This window comes from Neofelis nebulosa, chromosome 9 (assembly GCF_028018385.1).
Source record: "Neofelis nebulosa isolate mNeoNeb1 chromosome 9, mNeoNeb1.pri, whole genome shotgun sequence".
NCBI lineage: Eukaryota > Metazoa > Chordata > Mammalia > Carnivora > Felidae > Neofelis > Neofelis nebulosa.
Window position 1 is genome coordinate 21,093,150 of NC_080790.1, and position 12,880 is coordinate 21,106,029.

Below are 12,880 nucleotides of genomic sequence, written 5' to 3' on the forward strand. Positions count from 1 at the left end.
CAGGAGTCGCCAAATTTACAGAGGAAGTGCTACAGCCTGTGACTAAGTCACATGGGCATCTAGGTCCCTGTGGGGCCACCTGGAACCCACATGCCCCAGTGAGAATGGTCTGCTCAGGTTCTGGGGTCTGAACCAAGAACTCAGTGAAGAGGAGAGGGCTTGGGGGGGGCGGGGCGGGCAGCTCCTAGGTCACAGCCAGCAATGTATCAATAAGTTAGGTTCAGTCCTGTCTCCAGGGATCTGGGAAATCTGGATTGTCCTGAAACTTCCAGGAAGCTGGATCATTGATCCCAGAGCCCAGAAAAGACGAACATTAGGGCTGTATGTATCATACAGCCTAAGATAATTTCCAGAGTCTTAAATTTAACAAAGAACCTGGGAAAATGCTGGGAGAGATTATCAAGTAATTTCACAAAATGGTTTTGAAGTGAGGATGGCTTTTCTAAACAAGACACAAAACCCAGAAAGCCAAAAAGAAAATGAAGCTTTAATTTGGGGATGAAAAGGGCATTAGGATAAAAAGGCAAAAGGTAACATGTTTGTAGTATGATGACTGAATAAAGAAATTAACATAAGAAATTTTTATCTTAACATAAGAAAATTTTATCTTACAGCATTAAGATAGAACATGGATAAAAATAAGAAAAAAAATCAGTTTACTGAAAAAGCAATGTCAATAGTTTGATATGCATAAAAATCCACACTGAAATAAGAAAATACTGTCATCTACTAATTATCAAAAGACAAGATATGTTGATCATATTCAGTGTTGACAGAAGTGTAGTGATACGTGGGTACAAAAATGTATGTATAAGGATGTTCAAGGCAGAGTTATTTGTGATAGTAAATGAGTTAAACAACCAAAATATCCATTCAAAAGGGACAATTCCAAACAACAAGACATTGTTGTGGAAAAAAAGTCAAGTAAACTCTATTTTGGGCTGCATCTCAATATATATGGTGAAGTTTAAAGTGTATATTATGCTCACCTTTATGTAAAAAAAGGGAATCTATATTAAATACCTGTGCTTTCTACACCTAGAAAAGATATTTCTAGAATGGCTATTTCTGGAAAAACACATCAGAAAGTTGGCGAGTGTTGCTTCTGGGAAGGGGAGTAAGGATCTGGGTGTGTCTGGTATATATTTTTTCTAAACAGAGGCATGTATTTTTGTAATCAAAAAAAAAAAAGGGTTGACTTAAACACACACACACACACACACACACACACACACACAGATCCTAGAGTAAAAATCCAGCCCCAGTACATTTCTTCTTCACTACCTCCTCAAGTCTCCCCTTGCTAGACGGCTATGGAAGGCATAGGGGACACACAGAACAAATACATGCATGGGAAACAAAGACTTTGTAAGTAATTCATTTCTGAAAGCTTGAAAGCGGTGAAGAATCGGGTTTGAGAACCAGAGTGAGAAGCTACAATGCTGGGCGTGGGATGCTATCAGCATGGCGAGAACCGTGCAGTGTAGCAGCAGGTGGTCTGAGACGCTCCTGGGGGATACAGGACACTAACAGCATCTGCCACGGTCACCAAAGTGCACCAGTCAAAGCATGAAGTGGCCCCAGACAATGCTCGACAGGGGCTCCCGAGGAGCAGGGACTACAGAAGAGAGAAATGGAGCTGTTTCCGTAATTTTAGAGAAGTTCGACACATCCATGCCGGCACAAAACAATGCCTAGAAAAGATTGGAAGGAAATGCTACAGGCTCTACAACGCGTCCGTTGGCTTGACCTCAGGATTCCCCAGGACCTAGTACCGTGCACCAGAGGCCTTAAGTAATATTTGTTTCAAGTGAATCAATCCACAGATGAAACACACCAAGATGTTAACGGTGGTTCTAACTAAATGGTAGGATTTGGCATGTTTTTCTGTGTTTCTGTATTTTTCAACTTGGTACTCCATAATGGAAAAAAAAGCCTTAATAAAAATGTCAAATCGTACAGTCTCAACTCCTTTCTTATGTACCAACCGGGTTCAGAGTTCTTCATGTTTGCCCAGGTGTCCCCGGTTGCCAGGAAGCACCTGCAGGTTGACTCAGGTCTCAGGCTCAGGGTGGGGTTCAGATAAACAGGTACTTATTGCTGCCACCAACGTACTCCCCAAGTCCAAGGCCAACCATATGGCTATTGGCTTCTATCCTTCTATATACCTACTGATATTTTGAAACCAGTAAGTGTCCACCCCTGCCGGCAGCTTTTCGGTTGTACCCTGGGCAAAAGAAATTTCTTTTCCATTCCTTTGGGCTTTGAGCCCTCCAGGACACGTCAGCAGGGTCTTCGATAACAAAGGTTTGCGATCTGGGCTTCTCTTATCTGTATCCAAGCAGGTTATCTTAAAACCTCCTTTACTATATAAACTACTAATAGGTTACTAAAGAATAAATGTGGCTTAGGCCTTTATCCCATGAGAATCCTAACTTCTTATTCTCTTTCCACCAGACATGGCATTACATTATTGGCAACAATAAATGATAGATTGTTAGATTGGGAAGCGAACTTAGCTGAGATATTGATGCAGGCAGGCTGGGTCCAAGGATCCATCGTGGGGGGTAAGTGGGGGGGGGGGTCCTGCAGGACCAGGCAAGAGGCTACAGGGTAGAAGTCAAATGCAAGCTAGGAAGAAGTGAAAACAGAGTTTACTGGATAGCACGAGTGACAGAGAATAACAGATGAGTGCCTGGGAGACTCAGAAAGGAAAGGAGAGTTAATCTCATTGTAGCTTGGGGTTAGCGGTTTATATTGGAAAGGGGTCCTGTATACGTGTTCCTTCAGGAATCCAGGGTCGGTCCCATCAAAGATGAGTGACCAGTGAATAATAGGTTTTCTCCCTTCTGTCCTTCCTTCCTTCCTTTCTTTCTTTAAAATATATTTATTTATTTTGAGAGAGACAGAGACAGCATGAGTGGGGGAGGGGCAGAGAGAGAGGGAGACAGAGAATCCCAAGCAGGCTCCATATTGTCAGCAAGGAGCCCGATGCAGAACTCAAACTCATGAAACTATGAGATCATGACCTGAGCGAAACCAAGAGTTGGATGCTCAATCAACTGAGCCACCCAGGCGCCCCAATAGGTGGTATTCCATAAATCGTTGAAGGTGGGGACTACCGATGCCACCTTCAGCCAGGTTTGTTTGACGCTAACGTTCTGGAACGTATTTGGGATCCGGCTCTTCTTAGGTCCTGTCAGGTGTTTGGGGCCTGAGGACGAAAAATGATTAACTCTCTTGCTTCCCCCCTTGGAGTGGGAACCCGAGTAGCTTCTCTGGTTTTTACTCAGATGCAAATAGAAATACAGAACATGAGTCAATAGGGCCGAGCAGGAAAACAGAGATGGAGCCTTTTAAAAATGGAGTCTCTTCCTCTTAAATACAGAGAACAAACTGAGGGCTGCTGGAGGGGAGGTGGGCCGGGGCGGAGGGGGGGGGGCGCGGCGTGTTAAATGGGGGATGCGCACTAAGGAGGGCACTTGCTGGGATGAGCACTGGGTGTCATAAGTAAGAGACGAATCACTGGGTTCTACTCATGAAGTCAAAGCTGCACTGTATGTTAACTAACTTGAATTTAAGTAAGTAAGTAAATAAATAAACAAACAAACAAATAAAATGGAGTCTCCTCAGTTTCCTTATCTCAGTATTATCTACTTCAGCCTTCTCACTTATAGAGGAGGAAAAGGAGCCAAGAGGAGAAACTGACTTGGCAAAGATCACACAATTAGTGGATGGCGAGCCAAAGCTTGAAGCCAGGTGTTCTGACTTTGAATTGAGGGAATTTAGATACAGGGAATTAAGCTGGATTAATTTTAAATATAGAATAACTGGAACTTCTGTCTACAAAAATGAATTAAAGATAATATGAGATAGCATTGATCCCACAAAGAAAGCAGTTCTTCAAAAAGTCTTCTTTTCCTAAGGAGAAGAGGAAAATAAATACGATCTAAAATCAGGCGAGGGTAGGAGGGTATGAATCAGGCAGTTCTTTGGAAGTCAGCTCATGAATACCTTACTTACCTAGAGGTCCTTAATTTGGCAAATGTGACCATTGGGAACAAACCTGTGATCTACAAGGAAAAATACGAAATACCTTATACAAATCACCAAAGGCTTCCAGATGGTAATATAACTCCGTGAAAGAAGTTTTGTTTTGTTTTGTTTTTCTTTTTCTCCTCTGAGTGAACAGCTATGTATTAAGGTTTGATGAGGGGCAACTAATGGAGAAGCAGACACAGGAGTCAGACAGCTGGGGATCCAAATCGGCTTCATTACTGGAAGAGCTGAGTGGGAGAAGATGGTTTGGATCTCAGCCAGATGCACTTCCCAATACATCCTCCTCGAACTGAATTTGCGAAGCTGGACCCTGACACGGCCAGGCATCTCCGGGTCTCCCTTGCGGGGACGGGCTTGCTGAGAGCGAGTCTGGAGGACGGGCCATTCCCAAAGAGGGAACACCCAGAGCCTGTTCTGCATGTCTTATCAAGCAGTTAAACCACTTTTTGCTTGGGGAAGAGGTTGGGGGGTGAGGGGGGAACAAACGGTCTATCCTTCCGGGGAGGAGAATTTCCCTCCCTTCAGTGGAAAGAAAGGGGAGAAGAATTGAAGAAGCTTCCTTGCCAGCACCATCCAAGATGATAACAAGGTTTGTTTCAATATTCTAGTGAAAGAGAAAACTGGAAAACTTCACTTAACTAATTGACGAAATATACAAATGGGTAGATTTTATCAAGTCAGTAAACCTAGAAAATGCGTTTCAATATAAGCCATATAGGAAGGTGTGCGAGAGCAAAACATAGTAGGTACTTGTACTGGAAAACCTACTGTCATGCTTATATTCTACTTACTTTTTGACTTGCTTCCTAGAATTACCTTCCATCCATAATCCCCGGTTTACTGTGGAACTAGTCATTTTACACCGTCATGCTGCTCCCTGATCACAGTGGAGTCAGTGAGGACACATCTAATGCCACCTTGGGAACATTTCTCTCTTCTGAGATATTCTGGGAGCTGGGACCTAGTAAGAGCCTGAGGTCGGACCTGCAACACGTGAAACTCAGCAGCTACTGTTTTTCCGCTGCGTGGACTGGGGAGATGGTCCGGGCTCAAAGGAAGAGTGAGACTAACGTGTGGACGGAAACAGAAGAAGGGAAAATTGGAAGGTGTGTGGAAGAGGGAAGGAAACGGACAGTCCATCGTTTCAACTTTAGTTTATCCTTTCTTTTATTTTTTTCTTTTAATGTTTCTTTATTTTTGACAGACAGAGCGAGCAGAGGAGGGGCAGAGAGAGAGGGAGACAGAGGATCCGAAGCAGGCTCTGCGCTGTCAGTGGGCGATGTGGGGCTCGAACTCACCAACCTCGAGATCATGATCCCAGCCAAAGTCCGACGCTTAACTGAGACACGCAGGTGCCCCCAACTTGAGTTTATTCTTGATGCTTATTTGCACTCCTGATCTTGAGTTTCATCAGGGACCCCAACTTCTTTCAATGGTTTCCCTTCTTGCTTGAGCTAGTTAGGGCAGGTTTCTGTTATTTATAATTAAAGGAATGTGTATGGACACGTGCTCAGAAAAGCCAAGGAAGCTATAATAGTGGAAAAGTGGTTATTATATTAAACTACAGGATTATAGGACGTTGTGATTCAAGACAATCACTTCATCTTTATAGAGACCTCACTTTTCACATCAATACAATGAAGGAGTTGAATTATATGATCTTTGGAGCATATATGATCCTGGGTGGTTCAGTCAATTAAGTGTCCGACTTCGGCTCAGGTCATGAGCTTGTAGTCCGTGAGTTCGAGCCTCACGTCGCCCTATGCTCTACCTTTTATTCCCATGACCTATTCATTCCATACCTGGAAGTCTGTACCTTCCATTCCCTTTCACCCCTTTTACCCATCCCCCTCCATTCCCTTTCTTATGATTTTCTCAAGATTTCACTTTCTCTAAGTTATTTTATTATAAGAATGTAGTATATAATATATGCAACACACAAAATATATGTTAATTGACTGTTTATATTATCAATAAGGCTTGCCCTCAACAGTAGGCTATTTGTGGTTAAGTTTCTGGGGAGTCAAACGGTATACGTGGATTTTGGACTGTGCTAGGGGTCAGCACCCCTAACCCTTGAGTTGTTCAAAGGTCAACTGTACTTTAAAAATGTTGTTCCACTTCTTTCTGGCCTTCATGGTTTCTGATGAAAAATCCATGGTTATTGTTCCCTTGTAAGTAATGTATCATTTCTATGGCTGCTTTCAAGGTTTTTTCTTTGTCTTTAATTTTTAGCTGTTACAAGGTGGCTAGGCTGGGCCTTTTTTTAAGGCTTGCCCTGTTTTGGATTCACTGAGCCTTTTCCATACGTAGCTTTATGTGTCCCATCAAATTTGAGCCATTATTTCTTCAAACAGTTTATCTGCACCACGTTCTTTCTCCTCTCTTTCTTGGACTCTGATGCCAAATATTAGACTTTTATTTTCTGTATTTTTTCGTAGACCTGTGTTCAGGTTTTCAAATTTTTTCCCTCTCTGTTGTGAATAACAGGTGTGATTTAGTTAAGGATGTTGAGATAGGAAAATTATCCTGGATTATCTGGGTGGGCCCAATGTAATCACACACTTCCTTAAAAAAGGACGACAGGAATATGAGGGACAAAAAAAAAAAAAAAAAAAAACAAAAAACGATCTACAACAGAAGCAGAGGTTGGAGTGATGCACTTCGAAGCTGGAGAAAGGGACCACGAGCCAAAGAACGCAGGCAGCCGCTAGAAGCTGGAAGAAGGAAGGAAATGGATTCTTCTCTGGAACCTCCAGAAGAAATGCAGGCTTACCGACATCTTGATGTTAACCCTGCAAGATTCACTTCAGACTTCTGATCCTCATAACTGTAAGATACGACGTTTGTTTTGTTTTAAACCCTTATGTTTGTAGTAATTTGTTACAGAACCAATAGGAAACCAATACAGAGTCTATGCAGTAATTTAAAAAAAATTATGATTACGGCATTACCATTTGGTTCTTTATATTTTCTATGTCTTCGCTAAGACTTTTCATCTTCTCATTCAACAATGGTCATACGACATTTTTAAAATACTTTCCTTAATGTCTTCTTTTTGATAATTCCAACGTCTGCATCATTTCAGCATTGGTGCCTGTTGATTGTTGTTTTTTTTCCTTTTTTTTCCCCACGTGAGTTGAGGTTTCCTATTTTTTTATATGCCAAGTAATTTTGGATTGTATCTGGACATGTGATATTATGTTATGAGACTGCAGGGGCGCCTGTGTGGCTCAGTTGGTTGAGCGACCAACTTCGGCTCAGGTCATGATCTCACGGTTTGTGAGTTTGAGCCCCACGTCGGGCTCTGTGCTGACAGCTCCAGAGCCTGGAGCCTGCTTGGGATTCTGGGTCTCCCTCGCTCTCTGCCCCTCCCCCACTCACGCTCTGTCTCTGTCTCAGAAATAAATAAACATTCAAAAAAATTTTTTTAATTTAAATCCTATAGAAAATGTTGCTATTTTTGTGTAAGCAGGCAACTGACTGGTTTGGTTCATGTCATGAGATCTGCCCAACCTACCGTGGATTGTATTTTTCACATCAGTTCCCTTTTCACCAGCCGGCACAGTGCTCTTCAGATCTGCTGCGTATATGCCCCCTAGTGGTCAGTTTGCGCCCTGGTGACGGTCTGCCTCTTTTACTGTAGTTCAATCTACGGTATGCTGTTTGGGGTCAGATTCGTGCAGGCACAACTGGAAGATGAACTCAGGAGTTCATAAAACTCAATGGGGTCGTTTTTCTAAACTCCCTCTCTCTCAAGTTAGTCAAATGACTCTGGAATGATACTCTTGTCAAAGTAGCAGGCACGTAGCACACTTACAAATGTCCCCATTGCATGTGTTTAAAAACATTTTTAAGAGCATTGCAGAATGTTTATCACACCGATTCCCTTAAGTAGCACTCTTCTCAAAGTAGCACAGCACTCTTATAACCATCTTTATTACATTTTTTAATTTATTTTTTAAATATAACGTACTGTTAAATTAGCTAACATACAGGGTGTACGGAGTGCTCTTGGTTTTGGGGTAGATTCCTGTGATTCATCACTTATATGCAGCCCCCAGTGCTCATCCCAACAAGTGCCCTCCTCAATGCCCATCACCCATTTTCCCCTCTCCCCCCACCCATCAACCCTCAGCTTGTTCTCTGCATTTAAGAGTCACTTATGGTTTGCCTCCCTCCCTCTCTGTTTGTAACGATTTTTCCCCCTTCCCTTCCCCCATGGTCTTCTGTTAAGTTTCTCAAGATCCACATATGAGTGAAAACATGATATCCGTCTTTTTCTGACTGACTTATTTCACTCAGTATAATAGCTTCCAGTTCCATCCACGTTGCTGCAAATGGCATGATTTCATTCTTTCTCACTGCCAAGTAGTATTCCACTGTATATATAAACCACATCTTCTTCATCCATTCATCAGTTGATGGACATTTAGGCTCTTTCCATAACTTGGCTATTGTTGAAAGTGCTGCTGTTAACATTGGGGTACATGTGCCCCTATGCATCACCACTCCTGTACCCTTTGGATAAATTCCCAGTAGTGCTATTGCTGGGTCGTAGGGCAGTTCTATTACATTTGTGTGTGTGTGTTTAATTTTCTAAATGAATTATGGAATGACAATCATATCCATCTCCTTAAAACATTTTTTTCTTTGTAGCAGGTGAGTGGCACTTTTATAGTCATCATTATTACATGTGTTTTTAAACACTTTTCTAAATTTAGAAGAGCTAAGTATTCTTAGAACACTCAAGGGGCGCCTGGGTGGCTCAGTCGGTTGAGCTTCTGACTTCGGCTCAGGTCATGATCTCACGGTCTGTGAGTTCGAGCCCCGCAAGCCTGCTTCGGATTCTGTGTCTCCCTCTCTCTCCCCATCCTTGCTCACATTCTGTCTCTCTCTGTCTCTCAAAAATGAATAAACATAAAACATTTTTTGAAAAAAAAAAAAAAAGGAATAATTCTTCTGCAGGACCAGGGTGATGGTGACCATGGCTGCCAGGGACCCCAGCCACAGGCACCTTCTTCATGAGAGAATTATTTCTTGTAGTATATACCTAGGCTTTCATTTCTCAAATGAAATTTCTAGCACTGCATACAATTTAAAGGCTGTGCCTGTATAAAGATGGGATTTTTAAAAATAACCTATCAAGAGTGCTTTATCCTACTTAATTCTCCCTTGGCTTTTTACCTATTGCCTTAGTTGGAAGCCTTATTCCTTTATTTATCCCTTCCCACTTTATAAAATGTTAGAACTGTATGGTTTTATACTAAATTGTAGGACTTTACAGTTCTACGGTGTTAGCTCTGCACACTTTGCTATAATGTTCTGGCAGATATGTCTTTAAAGGTAGTACATTTGAAGCAACTCTACCAAAATAATAAAAGGCCCAATAATAATAATAAATAAAATAATAAAACACCCAATTCCTGGTATTCTTCTGTCTTTCCCTACTGGTCACCAATACATTTTTAGTTGGAAGAAGTTTGTATGTGTTATTTTGTGCTTTTCTTTTAAATACCATGCTGTTTTACCTTTTTTAAATTGAGATAAAAATTCACTTCACATAAAATTTTAAAGGGTACATTTCAGTAGTTTTTAATATATTCCCAAGGTTGTGCCACCACTATCTAATTCCAGAACATTTTCATCACCCCAAAAGAAACCCCATGCCTGTTAGAAGTTATTCTCTGTCCTCCTCACCCTCATTGCCTGGCAATCACTAATCCACTTTCTGTCTCTATGGGTTTACCTGTTCTGGAAATTTCATACAAATGGAGCCATACAATATATGGTCCTTTGTGCCTGGCCTCTTTCACACAGCATAATGGTTAAAGGTTCATCCATGTTGCAGCTCGGATCAGGCCGCCATTCCTTTTTGTGGGTGAATAATATCCCACCGTGTGGATATACACATTTTGTTCATCCATTCATCAGTTGAAAGACATTTAGGTTATTTCCATTTTTTGGCTATTATAAATAATGCTCCTGTGAGCATCATGTACAGGTTTTGGGGTATATTCCCAGGAGTGGAATTGCTGGGTCATATGGTAACTCCATGGTTAACTTTTTGGGGAACCGTCAAACATTTTTGCATAGGTGCTGCATCATTTTGTAATTCTACCAGCATCACACACAAGAATTCCAGTTTCTCCTCATCTTTGCCAACAATTGTTATTTTCTGCGTTTTCCTCCCTTTTTTTTTTTTTTTTTTTTGCAACCACTCACTTTTCCTTTTAATGACTTTATATTTTACCACATTGGTTTACCATTGTTTACAGTTTGGGTCCTTAATTCACTGGACATTTTGATTGCCTGCATTTTCCCCCTCCAGTGAAATATGGCTCTTTATAAAATTTTTTTTTTTTTTTTTCCAACATTTTTTTATTTTTTTATTTTTGGGACAGAGAGAGACAGAGCATGAACGGGGGAGGGGCAGAGAGAGAGGGAGACACAGAATCGGAAACAGGCTCCAGGCTCCGAGCCATCAGCCCAGAGCCTGACGCGGGGCTCGAACTCACGGACCGCGAGATCGTGACCTGGCTGAAGTCGGACGCTTAACCGACTGCGCCACCCAGGCGCCCCAATATGGCTCTTTATAAATCTTGGCAATAAAGATTCTTTTCTTTCAGCTTACTTCCTGGAAGTATATTCTTCCAGTGTGGGGTCACTAGGGTAATGAATATGAAGAGTTTTATAGGACTTCCTGGTGACAGCAACACATATTTCTTTATCCCCTCACAGTTCATTTAATTCAGTGAAAGCTTAACGAAGCCCCTCTCTTCCTCGCCGCTCACTGGGGGTGAGCAGCCATCTCCTACTTGGCATCACGGCTGCCCTCAGACCTTTGGTGAAGCCCGAGATCATTAAAAAGAGGACCAAAAAGTTCATCCGGCACCAGTCAGACGAATCTGTCAAAATCAAGTGCTACTGGTGGAAACCCAGAGGCATTGACAATAGGGTACCCAGAAGTCGATGCCCAACACTGGTTATGGGAGCATCAAGAAAGACAAGCATGTGCTGCCCAGTGGCTTCTGGAAGTTCCTAGTCCGCAACGCCAGGGAGCTTGAAGTGCTGCTGATGGGCAGCAAATCTCACTGTGCAGGGATTGTCTACAATGTGTCCCCCCGGAGACCCGTGAAGCCATGGTGGAAAGAACAGCCCAACTGTCCATCAGAGTCACCAGTCCTCATACCAGGCTGCACGACGAAGAAAAGTGAATAGACAGCTCATATGCACGTTGTGTTTATGTTAATAAAACCATAAAAGTACCAAGGCGGGGTGGGGGGGGGTACTTACTGAGGACTTGCGGAATACAAGGCATTATGCTAGGTTCCGGGGTTTACAGTTGTGGTCCTTACCCTCAAGGCACTCAGAATCCAGTAAGACAGATAAGACAATAGAAAATTTCTGGGGCGCCTGGGTGGCTCAGTCGGTTAAGCATCCGACTTCGGCTAAGGTCACGATCTCGCAGTTCGTGACTTCGAGCCCCCACGTCGGGCTCTGTGCTGTCACCCCAGAGCCCGCTTTGGATCCTCTGTTCCACCCCCCTCTCTGTCCCTCCCCAGCTCGTGCTCTCTCTCTCAAAAATAAATAAACATTAGGGGGTGCCTGGGTGCCTCAGTTGGTTAAGTGTCTGACTCTTGATTTTGGCTCAGGCCGTGATCTCACAGTTTCATGAGTTGAAGCCCTATGTCAGGCTCTGCGCTGACAGCACGGAGCCTGCTTAGGATTCTCTCTCTTCCATTCTCTCTACCCCTCCCCCACTCAGGCTCACTTGCTCTCTCTCTCTCTCCCTCTCTTTCTCTCAAAATAAAGAAATAAACTTAAAAATAAATACACATTAAAAATAGAGAATTTATAACATGTAAGTGTGAAGAAAGAGGTATGTACAGTGAGAAGGGAAACAAAGGCAAGAGAAATGTAGCTGAAATTAAATCTCTTTACAGCCTGCAGCCCACTGATAGACACCTGAAACACGCAGAGCGTGACCTTCCTCAAGCAACTCGTGGCTGCCTTACTTCCTTCATGGTTTTGTTTTATTAAAGACTAAAAGTAACCTTATCTTAACAGTAGCTAGCCCCTCAAGGTCCTAAAAGCCTTGCTTTCAAGTTTCTTAGAGACCTACGCGATCCCTAACCCCCACCAACTTAAAAGTATATAATCAGTCACTCCTCACAACCCCAGTGCAGCTCTTTCTGCCCGCAGGTCCTGTCCCCGTGCTTTAATAAAATCACCTTTTTGCACCAAAGATGTCTCGAGAATTCTTTCTTAGCCGTTTGCTCAAGAACCCCATCATTTGGCGCCTGAAGGTGGGGCTTTGAGTCTTTTCATCTGGACTCTGAGCCTTGGTGCAAACTTGGTGAGGAGTTTCTCTTTTCTTCCTTTACTCTCACTTCAGGGGCTTTTCAGGGAGTATGGTCTTATTGGAACATCAATTGCTCAGCTGCAATCCTCTAGCTACTGTATAGGGAGGAGAAAGCCTGCCTTTTGGCTGGAAGTTAGTAACCCTGGCCGGAATGGTAATAAGACCCAGAAACTTGATGCCCTCTCTTTATTCCTGTCCTTATACAAGGTCATCTGTCTTGGGCACAGGACAGCCACCTAAGTGGCTGCCAATCTTAAGACTCCTGTGTGAGGTTTCCTCCATATTGGTCTAATGTGATCGCCTCCACATCACTGGTCTAGCCCCTTTGGGCCAGGAGACCCCACTGGGAGCCAGTTGAAACCAGTACTCAATTGAATTAAAGCCCAACCAGGGACCATTTCCTAAGGAAGTTGGCTATAAAGACTGTATGTGTTGGAATGTTGCTTAGATCATGAT

General features: G+C 42.8%; 1 long non-coding RNA gene and 1 pseudogene across 1 annotated transcript; both read left to right on the forward strand.

The window, feature by feature from the left end:
* The first annotated feature begins 4,054 nt into the window (after window positions 1-4,054).
* On the forward strand, window positions 4,055-5,627 carry LOC131484491 (uncharacterized). The gene is made up of 3 exons (XR_009248279.1): window positions 4,055-4,648; window positions 5,002-5,165; window positions 5,268-5,627. It is a non-coding gene; the product is annotated as an uncharacterized LOC131484491 (long non-coding RNA).
* Window positions 5,628-9,046: 3,419 nt separating this feature from the next.
* On the forward strand, window positions 9,047-11,465 carry LOC131486288 (large ribosomal subunit protein eL32-like; annotated as a pseudogene).
* The last annotated feature ends 1,415 nt before the right edge of the window (window positions 11,466-12,880 follow it).